The 12,793-nt window shown below is 40.1% G+C and overlaps 1 long non-coding RNA gene across 1 annotated transcript in view; it reads right to left on the reverse strand.

Annotated features, from left to right (window-relative positions):
- LOC131231980 (uncharacterized) overlaps positions 1 to 9,724 on the reverse strand; it is a 35,020-nt gene extending 25,296 nt beyond the window's left edge. The window contains exons 1-2 of the long non-coding RNA XR_009164594.1: positions 9,619 to 9,724; positions 8,058 to 8,266 (exon numbers count right to left, since the gene is read on the reverse strand). This is a non-coding gene — a long non-coding RNA (uncharacterized LOC131231980). The remainder of the gene's footprint in view (positions 1 to 8,057; positions 8,267 to 9,618) is intronic.
- Positions 9,725 to 12,793: the final 3,069 nt, after the last annotated feature.

Below are 12,793 nucleotides of genomic sequence, written 5' to 3' on the forward strand. Positions count from 1 at the left end.
TGCATGAAGTTGACTGATCAATTCAGTATATTGACCGGGACCTAAGTGAAATTGACCACGAAACTTCATCAAATTGAATAGCCACGTAAAATTGACTTAGCAATGCATGATATTGATGACGTGAAATTGACCATGAACTTTTAGGTAAACACTTAAGAATTTACCTAGAATTTAAACTTCAAGGTAATTGACCGCTAACTCCAATCACTCCCTAACACTCAGTAAAATCCGTGTTTGAGAAAAAGAATAAGAGTGTGTTAATGTGAAACACGTTCTTTGGAGAAGGTCTTCAAGATTTCACATCTATTAATGCATTCGCGTCCTCTCATAAAAAGAATACACTTAGGCTTGAGTAGAATGTAACATGGAAGATGTAATGTGATAGTATGATGGAGATTATATGGAGATTTAGTGAAGAAAATAGGTGAAAATAAGAAATAGGGATGATAGAGGATGATAGAGTCTGGCCATGTATTTGGGTATAAAGGAGAGAATGGACTGAAAGTGAAAAAGCAGGGGCATTTTTGACATTTTGGAAGGTGTCTGTACAGCTGGGGCTTATTCTGGTGAGGTAAAAAGAGGTGGAGTTCGACAGGTAAACGGGACATAAAATGGGTTGTACAGTGGTAAATTTCTGGGCAGGAAATCCGCGTCGAGGAAGCGGCTTAGGTGCGGCCCGAACTGACCCAACATAGTGCGACCTGGCCGTGGGGCTCACCTTGATATGTGTAATGTATATCCACACCGTCCATCCGTTTTTTCAGATCATTTCAATGCATGGGAATTAAAATTAATAAGATAAAATCTCGTGTGTAATATACCATAAGAACTAGTGGAAATTGAACGCCCATCGTTAAAAACATCCTACGGCCCACTGTAATGTTTCCATAGTATTTATTTTCAATCTAATCTGTTGATAATGTCAAAATAAATCAATATTAATGGAAAAATAAATTATCAGATTAATCCAAAACTTTTGTGTCCCACAAGAAGGTTTTAATGGTCAATCGTCATTGTTACAATGGCATGGTCCACCTGAGATTTGGATCTACTTCATTTTCAGGTTCCTGACTAAAATGAGCTGAAAACATAGATGAACTGAGTGGATTTACAATTCATATATCAAAGTGGGCCCCATAGCCAGGTCGTACCATGTTTGGTGAGGCCGAGGCGTACCTAATTAACTCCCAAGTATAGGGCGGAAACGGATTGGCTACTCCCCACCGGCCCCGTGGCTGATGGTCAGTGATCTGTGGGACCCACCATGATGTATGTGTTTCATCCATTCTGTTCATCCATTTTTAACGATCATTTTAGAGCTTGATCCAAAAACTTAGAGGTATATAAATCTCAGATGGACAACACAACAAGAAAACAGTATTAATTGGACATCCACCATTAAATTTCTCCACCCACTGTACTGTTTATTTGACATCAGATCGGTTTATATATAGACGTAGATGAAGGGAAACAACAAAGATCTGTTTATATGGTCAAGGTTCATTCAACACTGTTGCTTGCAATGTAGTCTACTTGAGATTGGAATATACCTCTTTTTTTTTTTCTTTTTTTCTTTTTTTTTTATCATTTCTTAAAATGATATAGAAAAATAGATGGACGGCATGGACGAAACATATACATCACCGTGGGGCCCACCGAGCACCGACCATCAGCCATTAGCTGGTGGCGGGGAGTAGCCAATCCGTTTCCATAATAAGGGACGCGGAACAGGTTGAGCAGCGAGGTTCCCTCCTGAAATGACGTCACCAAGTTATGCGGGCCCCACATAATGTATGTGATGTATCCTCCATCAATTGGGAGGGATCATTTTAACGTATGAGCTAAGGAATGAGGCAGAGCCAAACCTTGAGGACCGCACGACATAAAACAGTGGAAACAAGATGCCATACCATCCATAAAAACCTATTAAAATTATCAAAATTTTTAAAAATTATCAATTCTTTCAATATTCTCTTTAAAAAAAAAATTATCAATTTTCTTTTAAAATTCTCAAAATTTCAAAATTCACTTATTATTTTTTCAAAATTTTTAAAATTTCCAAATTTATCAATTTTTCAGAAATTATTAATTATTTTCAAAATTATGAATTTTATGAAAATTATTTTTAAAAAAATTTCAAGATTCTTAAAGTTTTTTAAAATTCCCAAGGGCAACTGGATTTAGCGTTGAAATTTATCAAATTTTAAAAATTCTTAGTTTTTTTGAAATTATCAAAAATATAATAATTCAGGTAGCCTTTTCCTTTTTTTTGAAATTTTCAATTTTTGAAAATTCTTAATTTTTTTATATTTCTCAATTTTTAAAATTTTCCAATTTTTTCAAGATTCTCAAATTCAAAATTCTTGATTATTTTTAAAATTATCAAAATTTTGCAAAATTCTTAATTTTTTTAATTCTCAATTTTAAAAAAAAAAATCATAAAATTTTAGAATTATCATTTTTTATTCTTAATTTTTCAAAAAAAAATTCTTAATTTTTTTTAAATTCTCAAAATTTTTAAAAATTCTTAGTTCTTTGAAATTTCAAAATTCATTTTTTTTCAAAAATCTCAATTTTTCCTTTCAAAATTGTCAAAATTATCAATTGTTTCAATATTCTCAATTTCATCTAAAATTCTCAACTGTTTTCAAGATTCTTAAATTTTCAAAATTCATCAATTTTATTTAGAATTCTCAACTTTAACTTAGGTTTTTTATTAACTGAGGCAAAATATTGTACTTTTAACTTCGGTTCTTTTGCAACTGAGGTGAAAAAACAAGCCTTTAGCTTCGATTCATTTGTAACCGATGAAAAAAAAATGAACTTTTAACCTTGGTTTTTAATGACTGAGATAAAAAATTTGACTTTTATCTTCAGTTGCTTACTAACTGAGGCAAAATGATGAATTTTTAGGCAAAATGATGAATTTTTAGCCTCAATTTCTTACCAAACGAGGCAAAATAGTATACTTTTAGCCTCGATTTGTAAGCCCCGTATCCTAGACCGTACTGTTCCATAGGCTTCCGCGGTCTTCCCGGTCGAATTCCGGCAACCTTCGACCCTTAACCGGTGTTTGCGCGCGACCCTGATTCTCATGCCGTTAACCCGAGTTGACTCAACCCAGGACTCGTACCTTAGCGACCGCGTCGTCGCTGCGGTCCCGATGCCGCAACTCGCGCGTCGACGCGATACCCTGGTCGGGAGATGTGGACCAGCGTTCGGTGCGAGGAAAACGCCGCGCATGCGAATTCCGAGAGAATCTCTACAAGGTGTCACATCAATCAATCAACCCATCAATCCCATCATGTAAAGGACACATCACCTTTCACCTTTTCTCAAGCAAGCCCCAAAGTCAAAAAGTTCTTACACAAGCCTTACCTTTCTTACAACTTTTGCCACAAAAGTCAAAAAGAAGCTCTTACACCCATCCCTCTCTCTCCCATCCATCACTCCATCACCCATCACTCCCTCTCTCTCTCCCTTTACAACTCTCTCTCTTCTTCATTTTTTTCAAAAAAATCCAATCCAAGCAAGAGAGCCTCACGTCCAAGCCCTCCTATGGTGAGAAAATGCAAGTGTGGCCCACCTTTCCATCCCTAGATCTCCAATCCTAGCCATCTATTTCTCATCTTCCTCCATCAAAGAGAAGCACAAGGAGCTAAGGAAGCCAATGGAGTAAGAAGATCAGGCGGTGGGTGCTTTGATAGGGTAATTTTTGATGTTTTAAGATGGGCCAAGTGAGGCCAACCGATCAATGGTTTGGATCTCACTTTGGACCCTAAGATGTGGCCAATGGCCCACTTGGATCATCAGGATCATTCCATGATGGGGCCATTCTCCATGGACCCCATCATGATGTTTATTTTCTTGCATATTTAGGGTCATCTAGACCGTCTAATTTAGTGGAGAAGGGATCTCCACCGTTGGATTTTAATTTAATGGGCCCACATGTAATGGGACCCACTTGATGTATGATTTAGTGTAAGGGAGGGCCCATAGTGCCGGGGTCCCTCCATCACGCGAGTCTCACTCTCCATCTCTCTCTCTCCCTATCTTTTTCTTTTATTTTTTTTTTAGATCTTGATATGATTGTGTGGCCCACTTGAATGGACCCCACCATGAGACATGTATTTTATCCAAACCATGTTCAAGTGGGGCCCACTTTGTGTGTATTGTACCCACACCATACCCCACTTGGTGGCCCACCTAAGCAGGGCCCACCTCTAATGTTTATGCTAAGTCCAGCGTCCAGGGACGCTGGACGTTTGTTGGAAGGAAAAACAAATATTGGCTTGGTTCCAAGCCAATGGGGGAGGCCCACTCATTTTGGTCCCACCTTGATGTATGTCTTCAATCCACGCCGTCCATTCTCCTCTCAACCTTATTTTAGGCGTTGAACCAAAAAATAGTGTCAACCCGAGGTTCTGTCGGGCCATACCGTAGCAAATGGTGATTTTCACCATTAAAACCTTCCCTATTGCTTTTATACGGCGAAATATGCCCAATATTGGGCTTGTTTTGCTTGTCTGGAGCTATGGAGGGCCATTGGACGGAGTGGATTGTCTAGATGTGGACCCCACCTATGAAAACCATAGAAAAACTGAAAATAATAATAAAAAAATACATCACAGCAGCAGTAGGTGCTGTGTCAGGATAGCAGCAGGCGCTGCCTGCGCACCAGCATCCGAGCGGACGGGCGGACAGGCAGCAACCCACGGCTCCCACCTTGATGTTTTCTGTCATCTAACCCGTTCATCGGGTGGGCTACTCTCTGAAGTGGGCCCACTCCAAAAATCAGCATGATCTAAATCTCAGGTGGCCCACACCGTAGGAAACAGTGGGATTGAACCTCTACCTTTGAAACCCTTTTTGGGTCCACAGAAGTTTTGGATCAGGGTGAAATTTGTTTTCACCCTTCATCTAGGTCTACTTGACCTTATCAACGGGTTGGATGAAGTGTAAACATTATGGTGGGCCCCACATGGAGCCCACAGTGATATCCGTGTTTTGTTGCCACCGTCCAGGCGGACGGTGGAGCCCACTGTGATGTTGGTGTTGAGCGGTGGAGCCCACTGTGATGTTGGTGTGGAGCCCACTGTGTATATTGGTTGTATCCCCACCATTCAGGGACGGTGGGTGCGTTCGGATGCGTGCGTGTGTGGGTGTGTACGTGTGTGTGTGTGTATATATAATATTATATTATATATAATGTTGTATGTAATATACATATAAATTATATATTATATTATATATAATTTTCTGCTGGTGGGAGGTCCATCTCAGCTTACTTGTGGCCCATGGTTGAGGCCCACTTTGATATATATGTAAGGCCTATGGGTCGAGGCCTATTTGATGTACATTTGGGGCCCCATTGGTGTGGCCCATTTGATACACATAAGGCCCATGAGATTAGGCCCATTTGATGCATTCTAAGGCCCACGGGTTATGACCCATTGCAATGCACATAAGGCCCATTGGTGCGGCCCATTGATGTGGCCCATTTGATGAATATGAGGCCCATATGATACGGCCCATTTGATGTATTGAAGGCCCAATGGGATATACCTAAGGTCCGTTGCAATGTGCAATCCCATCATGATTTATGTAATAGTGTTTACGACGGGCTATACCTTGGGAGCAATGGCGGTTTGACGTCCCCATTGCAAGTATAGTGTTGGTTAAATGTCCGCATTATGACTTTCCCTAGGGCCCATGCATGTAATGTTTAGGCCGTCTAGGCCCATCTTCGTTATGAACATCATCCATCCTATATAACATGTTTAGTTCCATGATTCATGATCATATGCATCATACGTATGCTTGATATGAGAAATGACTGATCATAGCATATGCCTTCGGGCAGATTGTTTAGGGGCTCCCGTACAGGGGGTGTTGCCCTACATGAGCGCACGATACGCGCAGGATTGCTGCATGACTGGATAGTGTGATTCATGCATTCGCATTGTGTGATATGGTTACTGTACGCCCTAGCGTCATCAGGGCCGTAGCCTCCACAGACGTATCGTGGTTGGCAGGATTGGATACCGAAAATACTGTTCTACATGGGGTGCTATAGATATCCCTGGGTGAAAGTTCCTAAACCCTTATGGTACCAAGAGGTTACTCCAACGTCTAGACTGAGTCGGTGCATGGGCGCCGAGTGTCGATTACTAGACGGTTGCGCTTTCCACTGTGTCGTGGTTGGTTGGAAGGGGGTGTGGCCTTACCTGCCCGAGAGGAGGGGGCAAAGCTAGGCTGAGTCTGACCAGCTCGAGGAATGGGTCCACTATTGACGAGCCGAGCCCGATATTGGCAGGCGGATAGTGAAGTCTTTTCCACTCACCTTATTGCGCGCGATGGGGCGGCAATCTGGCTTGGAGTGTACTCGACCCCGGTGATATTCTAGATTTTTGAGTTGTATCGATATGTGGACTTAGACGAGGATTTGTATGCTTGAGTTGCATTTCGCATGGCATGGCCTTGGTATGGCCGACATCATCCTTTGCACCACATGGCCTTGGTACGGTTAATGGTATTCTTGGCATTCATCAGCATGTTCCGCATTACTCTGATGCTGCATAGCTGCATTATCACCTTGAGCATACACTTTCACCACCCTCTAAGCTTTCTATAAGCTTATGCACGACCGTTGCGTGTAGGTGACGTTGGATCGCAGCAGCGCTGAGGCTTGGACGCGTGGGAGATCATTTTGGAGCTTTTGGTCTATCTTCATTGTATTTCCCTTTATGCTCATTGTACTTGTAAAGTTTTTTATCATAGTGAAAATGTAATGGAGTTTTTGGTTGTTGTTTGTGGGTTATGCCTTTGGTTATATTTATTACGAATCTAACTGATGTTGAAAATCCTCCTTGTAGCATCTCAGGATCGGAACCTGGCGAATGGGCGATGGGAGCCGAGAATGGGGTTCTACGGAGGCTGTCGGCGCCGGATTCGGCGATCGAAAATTTTGTGAGCCCGGTTTCCGAGTTTGGGGTGTGACACGATTTCTCACCAACCAAGGCAAAATATTGGACTTTTAGCCTCATTCTCCTATAACCGAGACAAAAAAGTAAACTTTTAGCCCTGATTTCTAACAACTGAGGCTAAAAAATGAACTATTAACCTCAGTTTCTTACTAAGGGAAAATTGTGCACTTTTAGCCTCACTTTTCCACCAACTAAAGCAAAACGTTAGATTTTTAACCTTGGTTTCTCACCAAGTGAGGCGAAATAGCGGACTTTTAGCTCGGTTCCTTAGCAACCAAGGTAAAATAGTTGATTTTTAGCCTCGGTTTCTCACCAACCGAGACGAAAGGTAGACTTTTTGCCTCAATTTCTCACTAACTGAGGCGGAAAAAAAATAAACTTTTAGTCTCAATTCCTTAGTAACTAAGGTGAAAAAACGACCTTTTAATATCGGTTCCTTTACAACTGAGGCTAAAAAGTGGACTTTTAACTTTGGTTTCTTACTAAGTGAGGCAAAATAAGATACTTTTAACCTCAGTTTCTTACCAACTGAGGCGAAATTGTAGACTTTTAGCCTCAGCTTTTCACCAACAGATGTGAAATAGTGAACTTTTAGCTTCAGTTTCTTACCAACTGACGCAAAATGGTAGACTTTTGGCCTTGATTTCGCACCAATTGTGGTGAAATAGTACACTTTTAGCCTCGGTTTCTCACCAACTAAGGCAAAATAGTAGACTCTTAGCCTCGGTTTCTCACCAATTGAGGTGAAATGATACACTTTTAGCCTTGATTTCTTACAAACTGAGGTAAAATGGTAGACTTTTAGCCTCAGTTTTTTATCAACCGAGGCAAAATATGGACTTTTAGTCTCAGTTTTTCACCAATTGAGGCGAAATAGTAGACTTTTGGCCTCTATTCCTTTAGAATCGAGGTAAAAGAGGAACTTTTAGCCTCGGTTCCTTTACAACCGAGGCTAAAAAGCACATTTAGCCTCCATTTTTTGAACCAAGGTTAAAAAAGTGTTGCTAAAGGCCTATTTTCTTATAGTGTCTAGAAAATGGTCACATATTGGAAGCATTGATATGCAATTACTTGTATATTGGAGTCCGTAACAATGATTTGCACGCATTTGATGCCTTATCTGCATAGAGTGAAAAGGAACTTGTTATTGTCTTTGCTCTATTTAAGCTATTGAGTTTCATGAGCTAGTCTCGCAAGGGATCTTGCTTCTTCAAGGTAGACGAAAGTTTTGTATGTAGAAAGAAAGTTTACAATAGCATCATCACAAAGTTCAGCTTTATCTGCAATACAGAGTTCACATCATTTACGTAATTATGTATTCACACCTAAGATAGTTTAGAGAAGTAATTCATTAAAAACATTAAAATGGCATATAAGAGTGGATTTTAAAGTGAATCATTGGGTTATGCCCATCTCACTAAAGCTTGGGGTTGATCCTCACATAAAACCAAGCAGTAGATGAGACATAAAAGCGGGCCTAGAAATTCAGGTGCTCTTTAAGGCCGGTAGCAAGAAAGTGTTGATGTTGGTGGAGAGAGAGAGAGAGGTGGTGGTGGGGGGAGAGAGAGAGGTGGTGGTGGGGGGAGAGAGAGATAGAGAGACAGAGAGAGCTGGTGGTGGTTGTGGAGAGAGATAGAGAGAGAGAGAGAGAGAGAGAGAGAGAGAGAGAGAGAGAGAGAGAGAGAGTTGTTGGAGTTCTTAGACACAATGGAGAGAGGGAGGTGTGAATCTCCCAACCTTCAGAAAAAGAGTCGTACATTATAGGCTTCTTGTCAGTAAATCATTTACTAGCAAATGAAATCTCAAAATTTTGCTAGCAAATAAAAAAGGGAAAAAGTTGGTAAATCATTTACTAGTTGTAAATGATTTACAAGCATTTTAGGGCATCTAAACATAAGTTGTAAATCATTTACAACTTAACTCATTTACCATCGTCCAAATGACTAAAAGGAGGCATAGTTCCTGAAATGCAATCATACTACTTTAAAGCTTAAAATGAACGAAATATCACTGCATACAAAGAGTTGCTTCAATTATGAATAGTGAGGAAGACGGTTACATTTTGGTCATTTCCATGGTTGGAAATGTGCTAGAGTCAAGCTAGACCTGACCTTGGCCCAAGGCCAAGCCCAACCCAATATATGCATGGACTGACTAATTTGCATAAATAATTATAGTTAAAATTGCGAAGACATGAATCATAAAAAATAAAAGAGTAATACAGACGGACCCTGAAAACGTGACCGATTTGGTCCTGGTTATTCTTTGAGATGGAGTGGAAGAAGGAAGGAGATTCTCAAACAAGGATTTAGTAGTAGTGATTGAGATGGAGGCCTGATTCGACAATGGCACTGTGATGATGGATTAAACTGTTCATCACCATCTCCACCATTTGAGGGCCAGGTCTGATAGGGGGTTATGAAAAAAATTCCCCAAGCAGGCCCATTAAAAGGGAGGCTTATGTTCTCCAACCAGTGGCAGCGACAACCATGGTTGGTGATGGAAAACCTTCAAGGGTTTTAATGCTGGAAAAATATCACGGTCGCATAAGCAGAGACCTTGCTTTGATGCCAAATGTTTACAATGTTGTTGAGCGTCGAATCAATGGGCTGACAGAGGTTTTGATCCTTACCTACTTGATCACCAAATGCTTGAGAAGACGCTCGCTGGAGAAGTGTCAAACGCCTGCAATCTTCCTTCTTTACCTCCCTCTCTGCAATGGTAAAACGAGATCTGAACTTGGGAAGAGAATCAGAGAGAGTGAGGACCAGTAGAGTGATGTGCATTGCTTTGATGCATTGTCTGTATAGTGTAAAAAAGAACATCTTGTTGTCCTTGTTTGTTCTATCCACATTGTTTGAGGGCTGATTCGATTTAATTATAAACAATAAGGAAGGTTTTTAGGGCGGGCAATGGGTGGGGCCTAAGTCCTAGCCTTAGGCCAATCTCAAAATGCAGAAGGCCCAAGCTTAAGCTTGACCTAACAATTGGTAAAATCCCAATTTCCTATTTGAATTTTCCTAATATATCCATTGATCATGCGTGGCAGTTGGCTCCAATGCACAAAGAAGTAGACATTGTAGAGGAATTAAACGAGCTGTCTACATTCATGATGAATGGGTTGCCTTGCCTAACCTAGTGTATATTTGTGGGATATAATACATGCACATATTTAGCATAAACCAACATAAGTCCTAGCTTGACTTAAAAAATAATCAGGTTGTTCATGGAAGGTCCAAGCCTGGCCCATAGGCTTAGTTAGTTGGTCCAAGCTCGGCCGAAAGTTAGGTTGGTAAACAACCCCTCCCATTGCTAGAGTTGTGTATGAGCCGAGCTGAACCAACTTTGACCCAAGTTTGGTTTGGCTTGTTTATGTGACACCCCTTGTTTGAGATTTACATGAGCTGAGCTTTGAGCCTATCCCTACTGTTTGATCTTGGTTTGGTTTAGTCCAAATATCCAAGCCGAATTAAGCCAAGATAGAACACAGGTCAACTCATTTTATTTTTTTGTTAAATAACAATATACATAAAATTGAATCATATGTATTAATCCGAACCTTCTGTCCCCCAATAAGTTTGGATACCGCGTTGTGGTCTACCAAAGATTGGGATCTTCCTTATTTTTAGTCTCATACAGTAAAATGAGCTGAAAATTTTAATGGATAGCTTGATAAAACACATATGTCATGGAGGGCCTCATAGAGCTTTGGCACTAGCTATGGGTGCTGAGGTCCCTAGCCAATTCGAATCCCATTTTAGCATACTGAATAAACTTTGTGGGCCCACCATCATGTATATGTATTATCCACGCTGTCCATCTATTTTTCAATATCATTTTAGGAGATGATCCAAATTTGAATCATATCCAAAGCTCAAGTGGACTGAACCATAAGAAATAGTGTGCATTCATGTATATGTATTATGTATTATCCATGTCATCATGTATATGTATTATGTATTATCCATGTCATCATGTATATGTATTATCCGCGTTGTCCATCTATTATTACATATCATTTTAGGACATGATCCTAAAATTGAATCATATCCAAAGCTCAAGTGGATCACACCACAAGAAACAATGTGCATATAATCTACAACCTGAATTAAACCGAGCTGAATGAAGCCAAGATTGAAGTTAAGCCAAGTCGGTACTGCCTTGGTTTGAGCTTGGTTTGTGTTTTTTAAATGAGCTTGACTCTGGCACTTAGTTTGATTTGAACTTATATTCCAACCAATCTAAGCCGACCTTTTTCAAACCAAATATTCCAACCAATCTAAGCCAACCTTTTTCAAACCAAACCAAACCAAACCGAGCCAAACTTTCGAGCCGACCGACCCATTGCTACCCTTGGTCTCATTTCCTGTCTATTAAATGTGGTGCAACTATCACATTGCAATTAAATGCAACCTTATTTCTGTGAGCAACAACATATATTAGAGAAACTGTGTATAGAATGAAACTCAATTTTTACTTCCCATTCACACATATAGAGATTCTGCCTTCAACAAGCCTCATATTTTCTATATGACAGAGAGAAATTTCCGTAGATGCATCACAATAAATTTCACAAAGGCTAAACAAAGAAATATCTCGATACTTCCACAAGGAAGACGACCAAACAATAATTCCAGAGATGTGTACCTCCAACATGGTTTGGCGAGCGATGCTGCCTGTATCCACCTCAATGCTTTGTGGGCCCACTATGATGTATGTAACTCAAATCTATGTAGACCCCACCATGATATATGTATTTTATCCTCGCTTTCCATCCATTTTTTTTTCAGATCATTTTATGGCTTGACTAAAAAAATGAGGTAGATCTAAATTTCAGGTGGACCACACCACAAGGAAACAATAGTAATTAAATGTACACCATTAAAAACCTCCAAGGGCCCACTGTAATGTTTACTTAAAATCCAACCTGTTGCTTAGGTGATAGAGACCTGGATAAAGGGAAAAAACAAATATTAGCTTAATCCAAAACTTTTGTGGCCCTAAGAAGTTTTTAATGAATTGCATTCAATCAATATTATTTCTTATGATGAGGTCCACTTGAAATTTGAATCTACCTCACATTTGGGCTGATGCCTTAAATTAATCTTAAAAAATTGGATGGTCGGCGTGGATGAAGTTATTGGACAGTGCTCTCTTGGCCTCGTCATGATTAGGGGTGTCAATGGGCTGGGTTAGGGTCGGGGCAAACTATCCAAGCCTGGCATGAATTTTTTTAGCTTCAACCCAAACTTGGATTGGGCCCGTAGTATGCCAGAACAATCCAATCTGAGCCTGTCCCAATTTATTATTACAAGGCTCGGCCCGAATCTGGCCTAAGCCCGAGCCCGATGTGACGAAAACTCTTTAACAATTGAAAAGAGATGATGAAAATTTTGTGATATTTACATACTTAACAACCAGTAGATGAAACACTATTTCCTACATTCATCAAAGCTTCTTCTTATTCTTGTCCGTCTCCCTTCTTGAAATTAATCTAAACGCTAAAATATAAACCAAACAAAAATTATAGAATATGAAGAAAACTCAATGAATCGGCAGATATACAAATGGAGTTTGGTGTGGATGAATTGACACATGTACGAATGGAGGGTGGTGTGTCTGCAAAGAGGGGCAATTAAAAGAGGAAGTGGATCAGGTGTTAGCTGGGTAATAATGTAGTTGCGAGGCACATCTTGATGATGTGTTGTATATCAACACCATTCGTCCAGTTTTTCACACCATTTTATATGTATTCGCCAAAAATAAGCAGATCCAAAAGCTTACGTGGACCACACCAAAGGAAACAG

The sequence above is a fragment of the Magnolia sinica genome, chromosome 17, assembly GCF_029962835.1.
Source record: "Magnolia sinica isolate HGM2019 chromosome 17, MsV1, whole genome shotgun sequence".
Classification (NCBI taxonomy): domain Eukaryota; kingdom Viridiplantae; phylum Streptophyta; class Magnoliopsida; order Magnoliales; family Magnoliaceae; genus Magnolia; species Magnolia sinica.